Source organism: Rhinopithecus bieti, unplaced genomic scaffold (assembly GCF_001698545.2).
Source record: "Rhinopithecus bieti isolate Rb0 unplaced genomic scaffold, ASM169854v2 scaffold_21649, whole genome shotgun sequence".
NCBI lineage: Eukaryota > Metazoa > Chordata > Mammalia > Primates > Cercopithecidae > Rhinopithecus > Rhinopithecus bieti.
The window spans coordinates 1,996,746-2,021,248 of NW_016811584.1; the positions used below are offsets into that span (position 1 = coordinate 1,996,746).

General features: G+C 46.5%; 1 protein-coding gene across 3 annotated transcripts in view; it reads right to left on the reverse strand.

The window, feature by feature from the left end:
- ARHGEF3 (Rho guanine nucleotide exchange factor 3) overlaps positions 1–24,475 on the reverse strand; it is a 348,389-nt gene extending 323,914 nt beyond the window's left edge. Inside the window, exon 1 of one of the 3 annotated variants that reach the window (XM_017894189.1) lies at positions 24,408–24,475. The gene's annotated coding sequence lies outside the window, so the exon portion shown is untranslated. Of the gene's footprint in view, positions 1–23,723; positions 23,993–24,407 lie in introns of those variants that run through there. The other 2 variants (XM_017894195.1, XM_017894194.1) reach the window with 2 other exon arrangements.
- Positions 24,476–24,503: the final 28 nt, after the last annotated feature.

Sequence of the window (24,503 nt, forward strand, 5' to 3'; positions counted from 1 at the left end):
TTTTTTTTGAGACGGAGTCTCCCTCTGTCACCAGGCTGGAGTGTAGTAGTGCAGTGGTGCGATCTCAGCTCACTGCAAACCCTGACTCCCTGGTTCAAGGATTCTCCTGCCTCAGCCTCCCAAGTAGCTGGGATTACAGGCACATGCCACCATGCCTGGCTAATTTTTGTATTTTTAGTAGAAACAGGCTTTCAGCATGTTGGCCAGGATGGTCTCGATCCCCTGACTTCGTGATCTCCCCACCTTGACCTCCCAAAGTGCTGGATTACAGGCGTGAGCCTCCGCACCCAGCCAAAATTTTTTTTTTGTAAATAAAATTGTGTTGTCTATTTCCTATTGGTTTGTAGAAGTTCTTTATATATTCTGGATATAAATCCTTTGTTGAACATATGTATTTTAAACATCTTTTCCCAGACTGCAGCTTGTCTTTTCCCTCTTTTAATGGTGTCTTTTGATGAAGAGTTCTTAATTTTAATGAAATCTGATTTATAAGCTTTTCTCTTTATGCTTTTTTTTTCTTTTTTTTTTTTTTTTTTTTTTGAGACGAAGTTTCACTCTGTTGCCCAGACTGGAGAGCAGTGGCGTAATCTCAGCTCACAGCAACCTCAGCCTCCCAGGTTCAAGCGATTCTCCTGTCTCAGCCTCCTGAGTAGCTGGGACTACAGGCGCACGCCACCAAGCCTGGCTAATTTTTGTATTTTTAGAAGAGACAGGGTTTCACTATGTTGGCCAGGCTGGTCTCAAACTCCTGACCTCAGGTGACCCACCCACCTCGGCCTCCCAGAGTGCTAAGATGACAGGCCTGAGCCACCCCGCCTGGCCCCTTCATGCTTTCCGTGACTTATTTAAGAAACCTGTGCCTAGCCTCATCTAATGTAGATATTCTTCTTTATTATCTTCTGAAAACTCCATTGATTTGCCTTGCACATTTAGGTTCTCAATCCATCTTGAATTATTTTTGTGTACGGTGTGAGGTAGGAGTGAGGTAGGATGTACTTTTAGGGTAAAGTCCTGTCAGCTGTGACCATAAACCAGACACACAAAAAGAACAATCTCTGTTACCTCCAGAGGAAGGTGCAGCTTCCCTGACACCCAATCCTTTATCTGTATCCTCCAGAAGCCTCTGATTCCACCTCGCCCCTGAAGTCCAACAGAATTCCAAACCACATCCCTACTGTTTGAGAGAATTTTAGGACACAAACTCCCACCTTATATAAAGCTTCCACAACTTTCTATAAGTCCATTTTGACAACTGTACATGAGTCAAAATACTTCTAAAATGCAAAATGATTAAGTAGGAATGTGAATAGGGACAAGGTAAGACAGCATCTGGCTGTCAGATCTGCTGGGCGCTGTGGGCCTCTCTGGGCTGGGAATTAAGGAGGCCACAGAATATGAGCAGACATAGCCCCTACTGTCACCATGCTCACAGTCTGGAGAAGAGACCAATAAAAAATGGGAGCAGAGGCTGGGTGCGGTAGCTCACACCTGTAATCCCAGCACTTTGGGAGGCTAAGGTGGGCGGATCACGAGACCAGGAGATGGAGACCATCCTGGCTAACATGGTGAAAACCCACTCTATTAAAAATACAGAAAATTAGCCAGGCGTGGTGGTGTGCACCTGTAATCCCAGCTACTTGGGAGGCTGAGGCAGGAGAATCTCTTGAACCTGGGAGGTGGAGGTTGCAGTGAGCCAAGACTGTGCCACTGCACTCCAGCCTGGGCAACAGAGTGAGACTCCGTCTTTAAAAAAAAAAAAAGCGACCGGGCGCGGTGGCTCAAGCCTGTAATCCCAGCACTTTGGGAGGCCGAGACGGGTGGATCACGAGGTCAGGAGATCGAGACCAACCTAGCTAACACGGCGAAACCCCGTCTCTATTAAAAAATACAAAAAACTAGCCGGGCGAGTTGGCGGGTGCCTGTAGTCCCAGCTACTTGGGAGGCTGAGGCAGGAGAATGGCGTAAACCCGGGAGGCGGAGCTTGCAGTGAGCTGAGATCCGGCCACTGCACTCCAGCCTGGGTGACAGAGCGAGACTCCGTCTCAAAAAAAAAAAAAGCAGAGAAAGTATGTAGGGAAAAGTGATCATGGGGAGCCTCCCTGCAATATTTGAGCCAAAACCTAGATATGAGAGGGAGCTGGCCCTAAGTGAAGGGGCAAAAGTGTTCTTGACAGGAGGACCAGCAGACCCAGAGGCTGAGCAAGCAAAGGGATTGGGACGTAGCTGGAACATCCATGAGACCAGGAGGCATGACAAGGAGTGGAAAGGGCATGTTAGTTAAGGCAAAAAGAGATGTGGATTTTTTTCTAAGCAGAATCAGTTATCATTTCTTTTTCTTTTTTTTAAGTTTTTTGTAGAGATAGGGTGTAGCTATGTTGCCCCATGTTGGGCATGGTCTCAAACTCCCAGTCTCCATTATCTTGAACATATACCACAAGGTCCTATATGAGGTTGATGCACCACAAAAGACTATGGGATTGAAGGGCACTCAGTCAACTGGTCCACCTTGAAATCCTTCTCTCCCACCATGGTTTAAGCAGGCGACAAAACACAAAGGCTCTTCTTGGCCTTGACCATGCAGGCCTATACACACACACACACACACACACACACACACACACACACACCTCACACCCTTGCCCCCTTCCATCTTTTCCTTTAGGTCTAAACACAAGCAGGCTGTCACTCCACCTGCCCCCTTGGTAGTACCTCCAGCTGAGGACTCTTAGTCCCGTTATGATCTTAGGTAAAATGGGGTCTAAACTGCAGGTTTCTGCATTTTTTAAATTTTTATTATTATTATTTTTTGAGATGGAGTTTCACTGTGTCGCCCAGGCTGGAGTGCAGTGGCACGATATCAGCTCACTGCAACCTCTGCCTCCTGAGTTCAAGTGATTCTCCTGCCTCAGCCCCCTGAGTACCTGGGATTACAGGTGCGTGCCACCTCACTTGGCTAATTTTTATATTTTTAGTAGAGAGGGGTTTCACCATGTTAGCCAGGCTGGTCTCGAACTCCTGACCTCAAGTGATCCACCCGCCTTGGTCTCCCATAATGCTGGGATTATAGGTATGAGCCACTGTACCCGTTCAGGTTTCTGCATTTCTGTTTATGATTTCTCAGCACTTATCCCAACTATAATTTTACTTGCATTCATGTGACTATTTGATTAGTATCTGTTTCCTGAGTGTGTCTTGTCTGTTGACTCTGGTAGGGTAGAGTCTGAGCCGGTCTTAGCCACCAAGTCTTCCGTAGCATGGAGAACAGGGCCTGGCCCAGGGTAAGTCACACCCATACCCACACCCCCACACAAGCTTTTTCAAATGTAAAAGTTTAAATACATACAAATGTAGAAAGAACATAATGTACCCTCTGTACCACACATCATACAACTTGAGTGGTCAACTCATTCCTAATATTATTTCTTCTACACTCAACCCAGTGAAGCAAACTCCAGCCATCGTATCACTTGATACATATTTGAGTGATACAGAGTAAGTGAATGAATGACTGCCTCCTACTATAACAGACAAGCTGGGGGCTTAATTCTTGCTCTCACTGATTTTACTGTCCATACTAGACAGACAGGGAGAGTTGAGGAGGGGCCACCTAAATGAGTCAGTCAGTTTTGCCACCAAGTTAGCAACTCCGATAAAATTTCAGATGAAACTAAAACTATTGTCTAAAGTGAATTTCCTTTTCCTCATATTGATTGGGCTTTAACCCTTCAGTCCTGTCCTTGCCATGGCCACATTCACCAAGAGCTGACTATAAAGGAAGGGAGGGTTACATGTTTCCCACAATCTCTTTCAAATAAAAATCTTGAAAGAACAAGTTTCTTTCCATAAAATAAGATATGTGGCCTTTTACATAGAAAAATAAGGAATGCCTTGGAAATTAGTATTACCACTTGCTCCCTCAAGGGCCAACCTACATTACACCTATTTTCTCTATTTTCACATTTATGAGAACTTGTTCCAAATCAGTCTGGTCTTTTTGAAATGCCATTACAAGGAGTGATACTCGTACCCATTGGGTTTGTTTGATGTCACCTGCCCTTCAAGGTCCCAAAAGTGTGCATAAAAATAACAATTTGAAATGCTGACATGCAATCATACTTAACTACTTTTATATTTTCTAAATTTTTTATAAGTACAAGGAAAAATTTTTAATCCTTGTCTTTAAGCCTAGTACAAGGGTGTCCAATTTTTTGGCTTCTCTGGGACACACTGGAAGAATTGTCTTGGGCCACACATAAAATACACTAACGATAGCTGACCAACCAAAAACAAAATGCAAAAAAACTCATAATGTTTTTTAAAAGTTTAGGAAGGCCGGGCGCGGTGGTTCACACCTGTAATCCCAGCACTTTGGGAGGCCGAGGTGGGCGGATCATGAGGTCAGGAGATGGAGACCATCCTGGCTAACACGGTGAAACCTCGTTTCTACTAACAATACAAAAAATTAGCCGGATGTGGTGGCGGACGCCTGTAGTCCCAGCAACTCGGGAGGCCGAGCAGGAGAATGGCGTGAACCTGGGAGGTGGAGCTTGCAGTGAGCTGAGATTGTGCCACTGCACTCCAGCCTGGACAAAAGAGCAAGACTTCGTCTCAAGAAAAAAAAAGAAAAGTTTATGAATTTGTGTTGGGCCACATGTTAGACAAGCTTGGCCTAAAGATAAGTCACATTTTGGAGTCTATTCTTCCCCATGTGTGTATGAGTTGGGGGTGGGGGGAGGGAGGGTGGTGAGTGGCATGATTACAAGTTCAGGCTCCTGAATCAGTGATAGGTTCCAATCTGGCTCTGCTATCTGCCACCCACATAGCCTCAGGCAAGTTGCTTCCCTCCATAAGCCCATTTTCTCTTCTGTAAAGCCGGACTGAAATGACTGCCTGATGGGGTGACAGCGAGGCTTTAAAAACATGAAGTGGGGCTGGGCACAGTGGCTCACGCCTGTAATCACAGCACTTTGGGAGGCCGAGGTGGGGAGATCACCTGAGGTCGGGAGTTTGAGACCAGCCTGACCAACATGGAGAAACCCCATCTCTACCAAAAATACAAAAGTAGCCAGGCCCGTGGTGACACATGCCTGTAATCCCAGCTACTTGGGAGGCTGAGGCAGGAGAATCGCTTGAACCTGGGAAGCAGAGGTTGCGATGAGCCAAGATCATGCCATTGAACTCCAGTTTGGGCAACAAGAGCAAAACCCTATCTCAAAATAAAATAAAAGATGAAGTGAGGGACCAGGCATGGTGGCTCATGCCTGTAATCCCAGCACTTCGGGAGGCTGAGGCAGGAGAATCACTTGAGCCTAGGAGTTCAAGACCTGACTGGGCAACAGAACGAGACCCCATCTCTACAAAAAATTTAAAAATTAGCTGGGTGTGTGACATGCACCTACAGTCCCTGTGGGAGGATCTCTTTCTTGAGCCTGAGAGGTCAAGGCTGCAGTGAGCCATGATTATGCCACAGCATTCCAGCCTGGGCAACAGAGCTGAGATTCTGTCTCAAAAAAAAAAAAAAGAACTTAGCCCAGGGCCTGTATGTAGCAAGCACTTAAACGGTATAGCTGCTGCTACTTGGGTTTTCAAAAAAGAGCTGCAAAAAACTCTAGGTTCTGCAGGAGAACCCTCTCAAGAACCTGTCCAGGAAGTGGGTACACCTGTCCCCACCCCCACAGTAGGAGTCAGAATCAGGGACTGGACAGGATGGGGTTCCTGGAGGAAGCTCACAGCAGCAGCAGCCTCTGAGTCACAGCTCAGCCCCTCCCTGGCATATCCCTTTGTTTGCTGGGAGTTGAGCTGTGACTCACATGAGCTCTGGTCCTGGGCTGGGCACATGTGACCCAGGGTCCTGACTGCCCTGCCCACAGTCACTGAGAAAATTCTTTGTGCATGCTCACCTTTCCCTCATCTCCCCTGCTCTTCCTGCTCCTGCAGCATCAGATCTCAGCCTGCAGTATCAGACCTCACAGGGAGCCTCTGGTGTCTTGTGGGTAGTTTACCAGCCCCCACCACACACACACAGACACACACACACACACACACACACACACAGAGAGGCACACACCACCACTTTTGTGGAGTGTGCCTGTTTTTTCACTGTGCTACATTTTGATGTAACTTCAATCTATAAAGAAAAAGTCCAGAAGAGTCACTGTAGTACACTCCTACTCCTCTTACACTTTTTTTTATTGTGGTAAAATATAATATAAATCATAGCACTTTAACCATTTTTAAGTGTACAGTTCAGTGGCATCTAGCACATTCACCATGTTGTACAACTCTCACCATTATCCATTTCCAGAATTTTATTGTCATTCTGAACAGAAACTGTGTATCCATTCAGCAGTAACTCCTCCTGCACCTGCCCCTCTCCCAGCCCCTGCTGTATTAATACTTCTCTCTCTAAACTTGCTATTCCAGGTACCCGCTGTAAGTGTCCTTCTGTGACTGGCTTTTCTCAGGTAGCATAATACTTTCATGGCTCAGTCATGTTGTAGCATGTGTCAAAAATTTCTTTTTTTTTTTTTTGCAATGTGGTCTGGCTCTGTCATCCAGGCTGGAGTACAATGGTACGATCATAACTCACTGCAGCCTCGAACTCCTGGGCTCAAGAGGTCCTCCCATCTTGGCCTCCCAAAGTGTCAGGATTACAGGTGTGAGCCACCTCACTCAACCAGAAATTCCTTCCTTTTTAAGGTTAAATAATATTCCATTGTATGTACATATCACATTTTGTTTATCCACTCATCTGTCAATAGACATTTGGGTTATTTCTACCTTTTGGCTATTGTGAATAACACTGCTGTGAACATGGGAATGCAAGTATCTGTTTGGGTCTCTGCTTTCATTTCTTTGGGTATATACCCAGATGTGGAATTGCTGGACTATATGGTACCTCTATGTTTAACCCCTGTTACACTTTTAGGATTCTGGCAGTCACCATAGCTAACTCAATGAGCACTCTCATCTTACGTTACTCACCACTCTAAGAATTTTTATTTAGTCCTGAACTCATTTAGTCCTGAAAACAACTCCCTGAGGTGTGGTATAATTATTTGCATCCCCATTTTACAGACAAAGAACCTGAAGTGAGAGAGGTCCTCCTTCTCAGATGGCAGCGTCAGCATCTGAGCCCTCACAGGTTCAGATTTAAATTGTTTCTCTGGTTGTGACAAGAACAAGGTGCTGCTCTGCCTACCAGCATTTTCTGCCCTGAATAATGCCTTTGGGAGGGTTTCCACATCTTTCCTTGCTCTAGACTAAGGATCAACTAAAAAAAGAGAGTGAGGCAGGGATGCTCCACTGGATTGGATCTGTCTAGACTCACTGCTAGCAGTGAGAAATCCAACTCCATCTAGATGGGTGAGAAAGGGGATTGTAGGAAGGTCCCTGGAGCAGCTTGAACAGTCATGTGACTAGATCCAAAGACAATGTGCCCAACCCTCCCCATGCGCTGTCACCGCTCCACACTCTGGGCCTGTCCTAACTGCTCTAACGCTGGGTGAGTGCCTTCAACCACCTTCTCTGCCACTTCTGAGTGGGTTAGTATGACGGTGAGGAAGCCCACGGCCTGGCATAGCTGGCTTGTGTCTAGCTCCAAACTGGCTACCACAGCCAGGGGGAGGGGAACCATGATAGGCCCAGACAGGACCACAGCCCCCACTCGGGCTCAGGCTGGGCTCAGGAGCATGGGGGGCTCAGGAGCACAGGGGAGCCTTTCAGAGAAGAGGGAAGGAAGCAGGGCAAGTGCCCAGCACAGATGCTGTGTAATCTACAATAGCAAAAGATTGGAAGCTGCCCAGTAGTACTGAACAAAGCAAGGTTAAATAAAGTTGCTCTAGCCACTCAGCAAAACACTATGTAGCTGTTTAACAAGCAGAAATATCTGGTGGGAACGACAGGACTCGCTCTTTCTCTGTCCACACACATGCGCACACACACAACATACACACACACATACAAACACATATGTAATAATTCACAGGTAAGAAAAATATAGGCAAGAATTATATCATAATAGAAGAATCAAATGGCTTTTAATCTGTTTACCAAACTTTTCTTTACAGGTTCAACAAATTATTGTCCGTACCAGTCAAGGCGCTGGGGACGTGACAGGGAACACAACAGAAGAAAAATTCCTGCCCTCATGAAACTTACGTTCTAGTGGGGGAGGCAGATGACAAGATAAATAAGCAAAATATACCTTATATTGGATAACGATAGTGTTAGGAGAAAAAGCAATGAAGGCAGAGGGGAAGTTGGGATGTAGTGGTAACAGTTTAGATACGATGACCAGGGGAGGCTGGAGGAAATGAGGGACCAAGCTCTGCAGACACTGGGAGAGGTGCATTTTGGGCAGTGGGAATAGCAGGTGCAAAGGCCCTGAGGTGCCCATGCAGGGAACAGCATGGAGGTGATGTGACTGAGGTGGGGTTATGAGGGGGAAGGGCAAACTAAGAGAGAAGTCAGAGAGGAAATGTGGCCAGATCACATGGGGCCTTGCAGCCACCCTAAGGGCTTTGGCTTTTGTTGCAGTGAAATGAGAGCTATTTGAGGGCTTTGAGCAGAGAAGTAGCCAACCCTTTAGAAGGTTCCCTCTGACTCTGAGTTGAGAACAAGCTGAAAGGAGGTAAGGGCAGAGGCTTGGAGGCCACAGTCATTCAGGTGAGAGGGGAGAACGACCTGGAGGGTGGTAGGAGAAGGAGGGGAGCAGTGGCCACTCTCCAAGTATATTTTGAAAAAATACAGTGGGGTCTTTTGACAAGTGTGGAGAAGAGAGATACAAAAGTCAAAGATGATGCCCCAGCCTTTGGGCCTGAGCAACCAGGAGGTTCGGGTGCTCCTTAATAGAGATGTGGGAAGAGGATCAGGAGAGTGGGGCATCCTGGAAGCCAGGTGAGACAAGGCTTCGAGGAAGAGAAGGTGACCAACTCCATGAAACACTGCTGGTAGCCAGGAAGGTTGGCAACAGAGAACAGGCCATTGGGATGAGCAACCAGGCACTCATCGGAGACCTCAGGAAGAGATGTCTGGGGAGAAGGGAGTGGAAGCCAAGCCTGCCTGAAATGAGGGGCTCAAAAGAGAATGGGATAGCAGCATTATTCACAATAGCCAAAAGATGGAAGCAACTCTGTATTCAAGACAGATGAATGGTTGAACAAAGTGTGGCAAATGCATAGAATTGAATAATATTCTGCCTTAAAAAGGCAGGAAAGTCCATGCCAGCTGTGCTGGCTCACGCCTGTAATCCCAGCACATTGGGAGGCCCAGGCAGGGGGATTGCCTGAGCTCAGGGGCTCGAGACCATCCTGGGCAATGTGGCAAAACCCTGTCTCTACCAAAAATATAAAAAATTAATCGGGCATAGTGGTGCATGCCTGTGGTCCCAGCTGCCTGGGAAGCTGAGGTCAGAAGATTGCTTGAGCCTGGCGGGTAGGGGTTGCAGTGAGCTGAGATTGTGCCACTGCAGCAATCAGTGACAGAGTGAGGCCCCATCTCAAAAAACAAAACAGAAAACCAAAAACCAAGATAGAAATTCTTTCTTTTTTTCTTTTTTTGGAGACAGGGTTTCCTTCTGTTATCCAGGCTGGGGTGCAGCGGTAAGATCACGGCTCACCGCAGCCTCAACTTCCCTGGCTCAAGCGATCCTCCCACCTCAGCCCCCAAGTAGCTGAGATTACAGGTGCATGCCACCACGCCCAGCAAATTGTTGTATTTTTTTGTAGACAGGGTATCACCATGTTGCCAAGGCTGGTTTTGAACCCCTGGGCTCACTGCCCGCCTCCTCGGTGCTGGGATTACAGACATGAACCACCATGCCCAGCCAAAAGGAAGGAAATTCTGACACATGTTACAACATGGGTGAACCTTGAGCACATTATGCTGAGTGAGATAAGCCAATCACAAAAGGACAAATACGGCATGATTCCACTTATAAGAGGTATCTAGAGCAGTCAAATTCAGAGACAGAAAGTAGAATGCTGGTCGCCAGGGGCTGGGGGCAGGAGGGAATGGGGGTTACTGTTTAATGGATACAGCGTTTCAGTGTCACAAGATGAAAAACTCTGCAGATTGGTTGCACAACAATATCACTATACACAACACCACTGACCTGAAAACTTAAAAATAGTCAACACAGCAAATTTTACATTATGTGTGTTTTATCACAATTTTTTGAGAGACAATGGAAGGCAAAAAATTAGTCAGCAAGTCCAGACAATTCTTTCAAAAAGTTTTGTTCTAAACTGAAGAGAAATGGGTGTATAACTGTAGGGAGAAATAGGGTGGAGAGAGGGTTCTATTGTTTTTAAGTTGGGAGAAATAACTGCATGTTTATTTGCTGATAGGACTGATCCAGTAGGCCATGCTCTTAAATGTTGAAATTACTTGCAAAAGGACGGGCACAGTGGCTCATGCCTGTAATCCCAGCACTTCGGGAGGGCGAGGTGGGCAGATCACTTGAGGTCAGGAGTTCGAGACCAGCCTGGCCAACATGGTGAAGCCCCATCTCTATGAAAAATACAAAACTTAGCCGGGTGTGATGGTGCGCACCTGTAGTCCCAGCTACTAGGAAGGATGAGGCAGGAGAATCACTTGAGCCTGGGAGGCAGAGGTTGCAGTGAGTCGAGATTGTGCCACTGCATTCCAGCCTGGGCAACAGAGTGAGACTCCATCTCAAAACAAAACAAAACAAAATTACTTGCAAAAGAAAAACTGTATTTTAGGATGATGAATATTCTGGAACTAGTGGCAATATCTGCATTACCTTATGCATGTGCTAAAAAACAGACTGGGTACTTCAAAAGGGTCAATTTTGTGGTATGTTAATTATACCTCAATAAAAATAAAATAAAATAAAAGCGATAATAAATGTTTAATGTCTTCCGAATACCATGTTCTCATACAGGCTGAGTTCCCACCCAGGCAGCCCCAGATACCAATAGTTTCTGTGGCCAGTGACCCACCACAGCTACGTGGTAGCCTGCGGAACAGGAGAGGCAAGGTCAGCCTCATTATGGCTGAGTCACAAATGCTGCATTAGCACATACAACCCCCTACAGCTAGATCTACGGAGCATGCACCAATTTGCTGCAGATAGATGGCACCTTTTACTTAGTTAGGCCCATGAACTCTCAGGTCTTCAGTCTTAAAAGGAAATCTAAGAACTGGGCACGGTAGCTCACACCTGTAATCCCAGCTACTCAGGAGGCTGAGGCAGGAGGATCACTTAAGGCCAGGAGAGCAACATAGTGAGACTCTGTTTCAAAAAAAAGCAAAAACCCTAAAATGTAAGAAACAATCATTTCAATCAGAACAATCAAAAGAAACTCTGCACCCCCACTGCCAATCTGCCAACCCATCTGGTCCACCTATAATTGCAAGACAACAAGGGAGGGACTTATTTTGCAGTCAATCAAAGGGGAGGGAGTTCTTTCCAAAATGTTCTTCTATCTATACCAACAGCACACTTCCACTTCCAACCATTGCCTTTTTCCTTTCTTTGTTTTCTTTTTTTTTTTTTCTGAAACGGAGTCTCACTCTGTCACCCAGGTACAGTGGCACAATCTTGGCTCACCACGACCTCCGCCTCCCAGGTTCAAGCGATTCGCCTGCCTCAGCCTCCCAAGTAGCTGGGATTGCAGGCACCCGCCACCATGCCTGGCTAATTTTTTGTATTTTTAGTAGAGACGAGGTTTCACTATGTTGGCCAGGCTGGTCTCGAACTCCTGACCTCAAGTGATCTGTCCGCCTCGGCCTCCCAAAGTGCTGGGACTACAGGCATGAGCCACCACGCCCAGCCTTTTGCCTTTTTCCTTTCTTCTGAACAACCTCAAACAGTATCTTACCCACTGTAATGATTAATTTTATATGTCAACTTGGCTAGACCATGGTAACCAGCTATTTGGTCAAACATTCTAGACATTTCTGTGAAGGTATTTTTTTTAGATGAGATTAACATTTAAATCAGTGGACTTAGAGTAAAGCAGATTATTCTCCATGATGTGGTGGGCTTTAGCCAATCAGCTATGAGCCTTAGCAGAAAAAGACTGACCTCTCAGAGCAGGAAGAATTCTGCCCAGACTGCCTTTAGGCTCACTGCAACTCTTCTCTGGGTCTCCCGCCTGCCAGCCTGCCTACCTTACCGATTTTCGACTCACTCGGCCTCCACAATCACATGAGTCAATTCCTAAAAATCAACCTCTCAATAGATAGATGAGCGATTGATTGACATATATCCTGTTGGTTCTGTTTCTCTCCAAACCCTAATACACACCCAAAATAAATGATTTACCAATAGAAATTGTCTGTAAGGACCTGTACTTGCATGAAATTTCAAGTCACCAGAGAGATAAATAAATTTTTTTAAAAAAAAAACACAAAATATGGCAACCCAGAAAGAATAACATTTGTTGGCCAGGCACAGTGGCTCACGCCTGTAATCCCAGCACTTTGGGAAGCCAAGGCAGGAGGATCACGAGGTCAGGAGATGGAGACCATCCTGGCTAACACAGTGAAATCCCATCTCTACTAAAAATACACATACAAAATTAGCCGGGCGAGGTGGTGGGCGCCTGTAGTCCCAACTACTCGGGAGGCTGAGGCGGGAGAATGGCGTGAACCAGGGAGGCAGAGCTTACAGTGAATCAAGATCGTGCCACTGCACTCCAGCCTGGGCGACAGCGAGACTCCATCTCAAAATAATAATAATAATAATATTTGTCTATATATTGATCAAAGCCATCATAGTAGATATATTTGTTTTCAAATGCAACTTTAGTGTGGATGTGGTGGCTTACACCTGTAATCCCAGCACACTGGGAGGCTGAGGCCAGAGAATCACTTGAGCCCAGGAGTTTGAGACCAGCCTGGGTAATACAGTGAGACCCAGTCTCTACAAAAAATTTTAAAAATTAGCCAGTGTGAGGCCAGGTGCGGTGGCTCACGCCTGTAATCCCAGCACTTTGGGAGGCCAAGGTGGGTGGATCACAAGGTCAGGAGATCAAGACCATCCTGGTTAACATGGTGAAACCCCGTCTCTACTAAAAAAAAAATACAAAAAAATTAGTCGGGCACAGTGGCAGGCTCCTGTGGTCCCAGTTACTCGGGAGGCCGAGGCAGGAGAATGGCATGAACCTGGGAGGCGGAGCTTGCAGTGAGCTGAGATCCCGGCACTGCACTCCAGCCTAGGCAACAGAGCGAGACTCCGTCTCAAAACAAACAAACAAACAAACAAAATTAGCAGGTGTGGTGGCATGCACCTGTAGTCCCAGTTACTCTGGAGGCCAAGGCAAGAGGATCACTTGAGCCCAGAGGACACTAGACATGCATAGGGCAACTATTGTTTCACCAAATAATTCAGATATGTGCGTGCACGCGTGCACGCGCACACACACACACACACAACCGGGTCACCAGGTAGCAGTCTATTTTTTACAATAGGTCAGAGTCAAAAACAAGGGAGAAGCCACCATACTCCAACACACAATAAATGCTTAATAAAATTTGGTAGCATCATCATTCTTAGCTCACTCTAAAAGCTAATACTTTCATGTTCTTCATTAGCATTTATTATCACAATAAAATAGAGCTTCTGATACATTTATCAATGCTGCCACTCACTTACTGCAGTGCTGTTTAAGAGTCACTGCACCTCCCTAAATAAACTTGCCAACTCTCTCTCCTCAAAAGGACTCAGGCGGTCATTTAAATAATTTCTGACTCACAATGCTGGCCAAGGATTAGCGAGGCCCTGCCCAGCCCAGAACACATGAAATGTAAGTGATTTGTTAAGAAAACCATTTGAGTTTGCAAGACTGCACAGGGCTTTTATAAAACTAAAGCCATGCTGGAGAGAAACAGTCCTCCCCACCCCCTTGGGAGATGTGTCATAGAGAGAGGTCACACAAGGTCAGTCAAGCTGCACCTTCTGAGACTGGGCAGGAACTGAAGCGCCAAACCTCAAGTGTGTAACGTGCTTCCTTGTTTTGGGGTTAGGTTATATCATTGTGTTTTTCCCCTAACTTTCCATGTGCACACACATGCACACACCCCCATCACTAAAGGATGGAAACAAAATCCCTCTGAACTGCCGGTTCCAACAACTTAAGTAAAGGGAATCTGCTAAGGCAAAAGATCTGATTTTTTTTTTTTTCTGAGACCGAGTCTCGCTCTATCACCCAGGCTAGAGTGCTGTGACACGATCTTGGCTGACTGTAACCTCTGTCTCCCGGGTTCAAGCAATTCTCTGCCTCAGCCTCTCTAGTAGCTGAGATTACAGGAACCCGCCACCACGCCCAGCTAATTTTTGTATTTTTAGTTGAGACGGGGTTTCACCGTCTTGGCCAGGTTGGTCTTGAACTCCTGACCTCGTGATCCACTCGCCTCAGCCTCCCAAAGTGCTGGGACTACAGGCATCAGCCACCATGCCCGGCCTAGATCTGAGATTTTGAAAACCTCAAAACATATTCTATTGCATATAACTTTCTCTCCTCCCAGAAACAAACTAAAAACTCAGTCCAAATTAATGCTTTTTAAAAAATTGCTTTTTTGAAACAACTGTAATAAATAACTCTAATCTCTGTCTCTCAAACACACGCACGCACAAGTATTGTTTTTTAAAATGAGAGCTCCTCCCCCCAGCTGAGTTGAGGTATGAATGGATTTGAAGTTTCAAATGTAGTTTCCCACGTTGTTCTTTAAGTTTGGAAAACAAGACTCCAACTTGGAAAACAAGATTCCAAGTGATACAAATGTAAGTGCTGCATTCTTTATTTCTTCTTTCTTGAAAATAAAATCATGTATTTGTGCTGTGCCAAAGCATTACATCTGGAACACATAAGTACATGTTGGGGTGTAAACTAAGCTTGTTTTTTTCTTTTGAGACGGTCTTGCTCTGTCGCCAAGCTGGAGTGCATTAGTGTGAGCACGGCTCATTGCAGCCTCAAACGACTGGGCTCAAGCTATCCTCCCACCTTAGCCTCCCAAGTATGTGGGACTACAGACGTGTGCCGCCACACCCAACTAATTTTTAAATTTTTTTATAGAAATAGAGCCTCGCTTTGCTGCCCAGGCTGGTCTCAAACTCCTGGCCTGAGGCAATGCTCCCACTTCAACCTCCCAACGTGCTGGGATTACAGGCGTGAGCCACTGCGCCTAGCCTAAACTAAACTTTCAATATGTGATATTACTCCCTTTTTATTTTTATTCCATTCTTCAAACTATGATGGGAGTGAATTGGCGGGGAGGGGCCAAGATTGTTTTAGCAGCAGAACTCTTTCCTCAAATGAAATCATACCCCTTTGCCCAACAAATAAAACAAGATAAAATGGAGCCTGGCTTCAATTCTCCTACCACCACCTGGTGCCTCCAGGGCTGTGGGGTCTCCCAGTTCCCACCACACTTCTCAAGGCATGAAGCAAGGGGTTATGGGAGTATCTTAGAGATCTCCAACCCATCCTTAGCATGAAGGGAAGCCAGATCTGTTATATCTGTGACCAGGTGCCAGACGCACTCCCATTTCACAAATTCAGGAGTTAAATGCCTTAAATTAGACACTGTAGTATACTGTGTTACTTTCTTCAAAAAAGAAAAGAAACATTATGTTCCTGGTGTTTTGTCAGTGCAGTCTGATGTCTGTGCAATTTGCCTACTCAGCAGATTCAATGACTAGGGAAGCTGAGTGAGCAGTGCCACCAGCAAAAAGGAATTCAGGCTCCACACTTAATATTGTTAAGATGGCAAAACTCCCCAAGTGATCTACAAAGTCAATGCAACCCCTATCAAAATCTCAGGTCCCTTTTTGCAGAAACTAACAAGCTGACCCTAAAATTCATAGGGAGATCCAGAACGGCCAAAATAATCTAGAAAAAGAAGGACAGGCTGGGCACAGTGGCTCACACCTATAATCCCAGCACTTTGGCAGGCCAAGGTGTGAGGATTACTTGAGCCCAGGAGTTTGAGACCAGCCTGGGTAACACAGCCAGACCCAGTCTCTACGAAAAATAAATAAATAAAAATTAAAAATTAGCTGAGTGTGGTTGCACACATCTGTAGTCCCAGCTACTTGGGAGGCTGAGGTGGGAGGATTGCTTGAGCCCAGGAGGTCAAGGCTACAGTGAGCAGTGATCGTACTTCAGCCTGGGTGACAGAGCAAGACTCTGTATCACAAAAAAGAAAAAAAGAAAAAAGAAAAAGAAGGACAAAGTTGGAGGACTCATACTTCCTGATTTCAAAACTTACTACAAAGCTATAGTAGTCAAGACAGTATACAAAGCAATACTGGCCTAAGGATAGACATATAGATGAATGGACTAGAATTGAGAATGCAGAAATAAATGCTTACATTTATAATAAATTGATTTTTGACAAGAGTATCAAAACAATTTAATGGGGAAGAAGAGTCTTTTCAACACATGATTCTGGGACAACAGGATTTCCCTATGCAAAAAATGAAGCTAGGCCCCTACCTCACACCATATACAAACATCAATTCAAAACAGATCAAAGTTCTAAATCTAAGAGCTAAAACTATAAAACTCTTATAAGAACATATAGGCATATGGCCAGTTGCAGTGGCTCACGCCTGTAATCCCAGCACTTTGGGAGGCCAAGGCAGGCAGATCACGAGGTCAGGCATTCAAGACCAACCTGACCAACATGGTGAAACCCTGCCTCTACTAAAAATACAAAAATCTGCCGGGTGTGATGGTGCACACCTGTAGTCCCAGCGACTCAAGAGGCTGAGGCAGGAGAATCAATTGAAACTGGAAGGTAGAGGTTGCAGTGAGCTGAGATCATGCCACTGTACTCCAGCCTGGGTGAAAGAGCAAAACTCCATCTCAAAAAAAAAAAAAAAAAAAAGAAAGAAAGAAAGAAAGAATATATATGCATAAGTCTTCATGACCTTGCATTAGGCAAAGGTTTCTTAGGTATGATACCAAAAGCATGGGCAACCCAAGAAAAACAGATAAATTGAACTTCACCAAAATTAAACCTGGCACTTCAAAGAACACCATCAAGAAAGTGAAAAAATAACCCACAGAATGGGCAAAATGTATTTTAAAATCATAGCTGATAAGGAACCGAATTCAGAATACATAAAGAACACTTACAACTCAATAATAAAGAGACATATAATCCAATTTAAAAGTGGATAAAAGACCAAATATACATTTCTCCAAAGAAGATACACAAATGGCCAATAAGCACATGAAAGAATGCACAACATCATTAGCCATCAGGGAAATGCAAATCAAAGTTACAATGAGATGCCACTTCATACCCACTTAGGATGGCAATAATCAAAAGATGGATAATAACAAGTGTTGATGAGGATGTGGAGAAACTGGAAATCTCATGCACTGCTGATGGGATTGTAAAACGGTGCAGCCACTTTGGAAACAGTTTGGCAGTTCCTCAAAATGTTAGAGTTACCATATACCCAGCAATTCCACTGCTAGATATATATTCAAGAGAAATAAAACCATATGTCCACAGAAGTTTGTATATTCTTCCCTAGGAAAGGGAAGAGCCAGGGCAGGTAAAAGAGAGGAGAAATGCATATGGACAAAGAAAACACTCTTGGACATAATTAAATGGGAAAACATTAGTTGTTAGCACTGTCCAGGCCAAATATAGAATTAAAAAAAAAATAGGCCAGGTGCAGTGGCTCATGTCTCTAATCCCAGCACTTCAGGAACACAAGGCAGGAGGATTGCTTGAGCTCACGGGTTCAAGACCAGCCTGGGCAACATGGCAAAACCCTGTCTCTACTAAAAATACAAAAAAATTCGCCAGGTGCGGTCGCACATGCCTGTAGTCCCAGCTACTAGGAAGGCTGAGGCACAAGAATCACTTGAACCAGGGAGGCAGAGGATGCAGTGAGCTGAGATGCCACCCTGGGCAACAGAGCAAAACTCTGTCTTAAAAAAAAAAAAAAAAAGAATAAAAATAAATAAAAACAGGCCAGGCATGGTGGCTCACTCCTGTAATCCCAGCACTTTGGGAGGCCAAGGTGGGTGGATCATGAGGTCAGGAGTTCAAGACCAGCCTGGCCAAGATGGTGAAACCCCATCTCTACTAAAAAATACAAAAATTAGCCAGGTGCAGTGACAGGCGCCTATAATCCCAGCTACTCAGGAGGCTGAAGCAGAAGAATCACTTGAACCCAGGTGGCAGAGGTTGCAGTGAGCCAAGGTCATGCCAGTGTACTCCAGCCTGGGTGATAGAGTGAGACTCCATCTCTAAATAAATAAATAAATAAATACAAAGAAACAAAATCCGTTGGTAAGCAATACATACAAAATGAGCTCATTGTGTTGGTTTTCAAAGATACTCACAGGCACCCATGCTTGTGTGAGTAAACAAAAGCAAGGGAAATCTATGCCCAGTTGATCACAAACATTCTCTCTGGAAGCAAGCCTGGGATGGGGAAGGCAGAATTTTATTATTTACATCTTTTTTTAATCTCAGCATATTATACCTGTAATTACTTTTAACTCTACAACTTCTGATATGTTTACATTTGTGTTCAATAAGAATATAATCAGGATTTCTTATTTATGTTTCTAGCCAAAAGGGAAGGAAAGAGAGAGAAAGCCACTGGAGTTGGGCAGCATGGGAAGTTGTGAAAGTGGACAAGCATGAAAGAGCTTCCAAGTAGTAGAAACAGCAGGAGCAAAGATGTGAACGTGGGAAAACCTCCACAGTATCTGGGTGACTGTGGAGTTTGGCTCTGTTTGAGCACCCGGGGATGACTGCTGGTGGGGTGTGACTGAAGGTGAATGGGAACAGTGCACTCAGCAACCAGGCTGCAAGAGTGCTGCATGCCCCTTAGGGATTGGCTCTGGCCAAGTGCCCTGGCCTCCTTTTCTGGAGCATTCTGGTTTTGACTTGGGCCCCATGTCCAGTTCTGCCCTGACTTGTGGGTCCACCTTGGAAAAGTCAGGAGACACCTGGGAAATGAAGGCACTAGACTCTTCCAGACACGTTCCATGGCCACCCAGAGGCCTTGGGTCATCTACCCAACATCCCAACAAACCCAACTGTGCACTGGCATCATGCCAGGGGCCAGATATTCTCCCAGGAGCAGCCTCTGCCCTCCCAGAGCTGACATTTCAGGGAGATGTTCGCCAAAGCAAGACCTGTAAGAGATAATTACAAACAGCCATCTCTCTTGACATCGCTGCACCCCAAATAAATCTTCTGGGAAGACCCTCTTCACCTCTAGCTCTCCTGATACAGCAAGACAGTTGTGAACACGTTATTTATAACTCTATACCTCAATTTCCTGGTATGGAAGATGGGGATAATGAGAGGACCTGTGCCACAGGATGGTTGTGGAGACTGTATGAGGATATAGGTGCTGAGCCCAGTAGCACAGGGTACAGCAGTTCAAACCAACTGACATTTATTGAGGGCTGCTTTGTCAGGTCCCTCTCTACAGTATACCCCAACACACACATACACACACAGCTGTAAGCAGTGAGAATTCTGCAACATCTGAGTCTGGCAGCTGTCTGTCTGGGCCTTTGCACATGCTATGCCCTCCCTTCCAACCCCCACCGGGGGTGACTCGTAGCCATCCCTTTCTGCATCTTGTCAGATATCACTTTTTCCAAGAAGCCTCTCCGTCACACCATTTCCCCAATATCACAGATGAAGAAAAAAAGACTCAGAAAGGTTAAGTTACTGGCACAAGGTCACACAATCCAGATCTCATACTCTTAGCCCCCCGGGAACCTTATGCTGTATTAAACGACATCAATTGATCAATCAATGGAAATAGTGGGACGCATGCATCTCCTGATCCCCGATCCTATACATTTTCATCTCTTTGTTGTTTCTATCAAAGCCTGCTAAGTAACTACTTTTCCTCTAGGTGAGCGCCACTAGGTGATGAGGTGAGGTAATCAAATGACACAAAAGAGGAAGGAGTCCACCACCAGGGTAGGTGCAGTGGAGCAAGTGTTACAATGTGCAGGATTATAACTCCAGCAATGACCCCTAGGCTCATGCTCATTCCCCAGGTGGCAGTTTCAGAACACATTGCTCAGGTCTCACCCTGTAAAGGTAGGTACCAACCTTCTAGTAAGCCATCAGAACACACAATGCCAAGATCTTACTCCAGCCACCTGCCAGGACCTGGGGGGCAGGAGGAGAGTTCTCCCTACATTGTCTCATTTTCCCTCCCCTTCTGCAGTGAGATAGACCATGTCCGCTGCTCAAGAGTTGACTGGCCACACTGGGGAGTTTGACCACAACCTTGGGCTCTATATGCATGGAATGAGGTTGCCTGCAATTGTCCATGAGGCTGCTCCCTCATTTGTCTGGGTTTATGCTCCAGTGCTATCTCCTCAGAGACCTTCTCTGACCAAAGCCAGCTCTGCCTCCATCCCATCACTCTGGATCTCCTTTCCCAGCTTCATCTCCATTACACTGGCCACTTTCCCTCACATCTTATTACTGATCTAGTTGTCTGCTGTCCATCTCCACCACTGGGATGTAAACTCCACAAGGGAGGAATGCTGTCAGTTTCCTTGACTGCTGTGTGGTCAGTACCAGGGCAATGCCTGGCACAGAGTAGCCCTCTCTCCCTAAATGTTTTTGAATAAATGAAAAAAATGAGCTAAGTGGCTAAGACAGGTGTAAATACGACCTCAATTAGGAACAGTCTTGCCAGTCCTCTTTTTTTTTTTTTTTTAAGAAAAAAAAAAATGGGCCCAGCACGGTGACTCATGCCTGTAATTCCAGCACTTTGGGAGGCCAAGGCAGGTGATCACTTGAGCCCAGGTGTTCGAGACCAACCTGGGCAACATGGTGAAATCCCATCTCTACAAAAACTACAAAAATTAGCTAGGCATGGTGGTACATGCCCATAGTCCCAGTTACTCGGGAGGCTGAGGTGGAAGGATCACTTGAGCCTGAGAGGCAGATGTTGCAGTGAGCCAAGATCACACCACTGCATGCCAGCCTGGGCAAGAAAGCAAGACCCTATCTCTAAAAAAGAAAAAAGAAAAAGAAATGTGTACCCATTTTCATAACTGAATAAACAATTTTCATCAAAGTAAAGAAGAAAGCAAAGCTTGTCACCAAACCTCTCCACAGCAGACCTCACTCCACCCATCATGCTAGTAATATCCCATGAAGAAACTGACTCAATAAATTAGAATTATATATTAAAAATCTCATTTTAACTTGAGTTTCAACTTGTGAAAGTGAAGTGATATGAATTAAAGAATATTTGTATAAACCATTAAGAAAATGGGTCCAAGGATTAATTTTCTTTTAAATATAGCTAGGGTCGCATTAATAAATGGATTAAGGAATGATACAGAAAAATCCAGGAAAAGGACAAAAGAGAGAGAAAGCCCCTACCCACCCCCACCTCCAACCCAGTGCAGTTACAGGAGCCTGAACAATACAGAACTTGGCCTTGAAGGGTTACTAAACTATGGCAATGGCCTTTCTGCTTCATGCTTCTTTGCCTCAGACCCCCTCTGGTGACACATGACTGGGCAGGATACTAAGTTCTGGTCAGGAGCTCAGGGACCTTAGTTATGGCAGAGAACTTTAGAGACGGATATTGATGGATGCAGGATGGTCAGGACACGAAGCAGACCAGAAGGACTAGAACGGTAGCATGCAGGAGGCCACAGCTCGTCCTCATCAGAGTGGTACAGGGACTGCATCTGGTTCTCTGCCCCCTCTCCTTCAATGGTTCTCTGTCCCCTCTCCTCCAATGGAACAGGCTATTGCAGGAGGTGACAAGTTCCCTGTGCCTAGAGGATTCAAGCTTAGGTTAAACAGTAACTAGGAAGAGATGTTGCAGAGGTGATTTAATCTGGAGGTGAAAGTATGGTCACTTTCAACCCTGAGCTCCTGACCAGCAACTAGTTCTTTGGCATTTCACTACTCTCCAAACTCGCCTCACTTCAGTCAATGGGTGTTCATTCACTCAGGACAGTTATTGTGCACCAGCTATATGCCATGGGCCAGGAGTCAGTAGTGAACAGGACAATACACCTCTGCTCTCTTGAATCCTACGTTCTCCTGGGTGGATGCACACAATAAACCCATAAATCAATGCATGAATAAGATCATCCCAGGCAAGTTCTATGAATAAAATACAAGAAAGAGTGTGATAGAAACTAATGGGGGAGAGGCTGCTTTGGATAAAGTAGTCAGAAAAACCATCTGTACAGGGGAGACATCTGAGCAAAAGGGCAAGAAAGTGCCCAGCATGGAAGAAGTGATGGAAAAGCATGCTAGGTTGAGGGAACAGCAAGTGCAAAGGCCCTGAGAAGTCTTCTGAAAACTTGAACTCAAATGTTCATGAATTGCATCCCAGCCTAAAGGTCTCACCACAGGCCAACAGTCCCTAACCTCACAGCCTGCGTCTCTTTCCCCTAATTGACCAAGTCAAGGCTGACCTGTATTGCCTATTGAAAAGTGTGTTCTGGGAGGGGGAACAAGGGCAGCCCCCAATTTGCAGGGAATTGAGATGTAATAGGGGGCAAGAACCTTCACTTTCCTACCAGAAGTTCAGAGTCCACTTACAGGCCTCATGGAGAATACAATGTAAGGGGAAACCTCTGGAAAAATAACTGTGCTTCAAGTGCCTCATGTACATTTCAGGACATTCCCTGGGGCTCCAGGTTCAGAGCTCTTATCTGTGGAGTTCCAGAAGACAGAAACTAAATTTCCAATAAGATACTAAATGGGTGCAGCCCAGGAAAATTCTACAGATGGAGGGGGCAATCTGCTAGAGATGAATGAATGCGGGAGAAGAAGACAAGATCAGGTCCCTGGACCCTGAAATAGACTCCCACACTCACAGAGACTAGACAATGTCAGCCTGTCAGGGGACCCAAGGCCTAAAAGAGTCAAGTGAAATCTATCCACCCTCCCCCCGCCAACAAGAGGCAAACATCCAATCACACCCCAGAGCTTCCAGAGAAGATCCAAGACCCTACTTTCCAACAGTGTCCTTGACAAAGTTCATCTCTAATCCCACATTCTGAGATATACTTTGCACAAGGCTGGTTAGCCACAGGAGGTGTTACAGCAAAGCTCAAATTTCCCAGGGCGGAAGGGAACACCATGGCTACTGTGTAAACACCACCAGCTCCTTACCAGAAGAAGGGGAAGGAGCAACAGCCTGCAGACCCACCTCATTGAGAAGCTAGGGCTGTGCACGCGCTGTTAGATGTCAGTGATAATAATCACAAGAGCAGCTAACACAGAGGATTTATCCTGCCCCAGTCAGTATTTTAAGCACTTTATCCCTATACAAGTCTTTAAGGTTTGTACTATTATCATCCCCACCTTACAGACGAGAAAACTGAGGCATAGGTAAGTGAAGTAACTTGCCCAGGACTACACAGCTAAGACAAAGACCCAGTGAAGCTCTCCTCCTCCACACCCCAGGGAAGAAAGTGGTTATACCTGGGTAGTGCATGAAACGCTTAAAAATAAGTTTCTACCGGTACATTCAGGTCAACTACCGTCTGGCAATTCCCACGTCCTTGCCCAGTGCGGGAAGCAAGCCTGGGCCAGGCAGTAAATTCAGCAACCCGAGACCTCTAGGAACAAGGCGCTCTGTTTCCGCAACATTCAAGTGCGTGATGGGGCCGCTGATAGTGCAAAAGCAGCTCTCCACCACCGCAAAGCCCAAGGGAACCCGTTTCCACTCGGCTCAGTCAGCCTCAGAAAACGCTCACCCGTCTCTGGCTGCGAGGCACCCACGCTGACCTTAACCCCTTGGCGTCCGCCACTCTGGCGTCCTATCTCTGGATCTTCTGGCCGCTCGGTTTAAAAGATGCAGCCGCCGGGACAAGGGCCTCAGGCAGGGTGGGACGGCGCCCGCCGCCCGGAGCGCCCTGAGTCCCGCTCCCCCGCCGCGAAGTGACCCGCGGCCCTGTGAGCCGCCACCAGCAGCGCGCGACGCGACGCTGACCTGCGAGTGCCCCGCCAGGCTGGAGAAGAAAGTTGGGCGAAAGGGGCGCGTCCCAGGACAGGTGGCGCCTCCCTCCCCGGAAGTGGCTCCGGGAATTTTCGCTCAAGGGGCTACCCGGGGACCAGAGTCAGGGTCCCCAGCAGGAGCGACGACTGGTCGAGGCTGGCGGTGGCACTGCCTACTTGCACTGCGCCCAGTGCGCCCCCGTGCGCTGGGCGTACCCTAGACCAGGGAGCCCTCAGGGCCCGCCGGGGGCGCCGAGACCTGGCGGGGTAACTCGGAGGTGGGAGTTGGGGGGCGGTCCAGCTCGGGGACCTGGGCAAAGGAGGAACCAGCCCGGAAGAGGGTCTTACTCCGGGAGATCTAGCGGGGGTGTCCCACCAAGGGGGTGTCCAGCCGGGGAGGGTCTAACCGGGGAGCGGGGTTCCCGGCTGCTGCCCGCACTCACCTCGGCCCCCGCGCTAGTTCGGTCTCTCCAGGCTGGAGAACTCGCCGCGGAGGCGGCGGCGGCTCCCCTGGGCGGGGCGGGGCCGGGGGCGGGGAG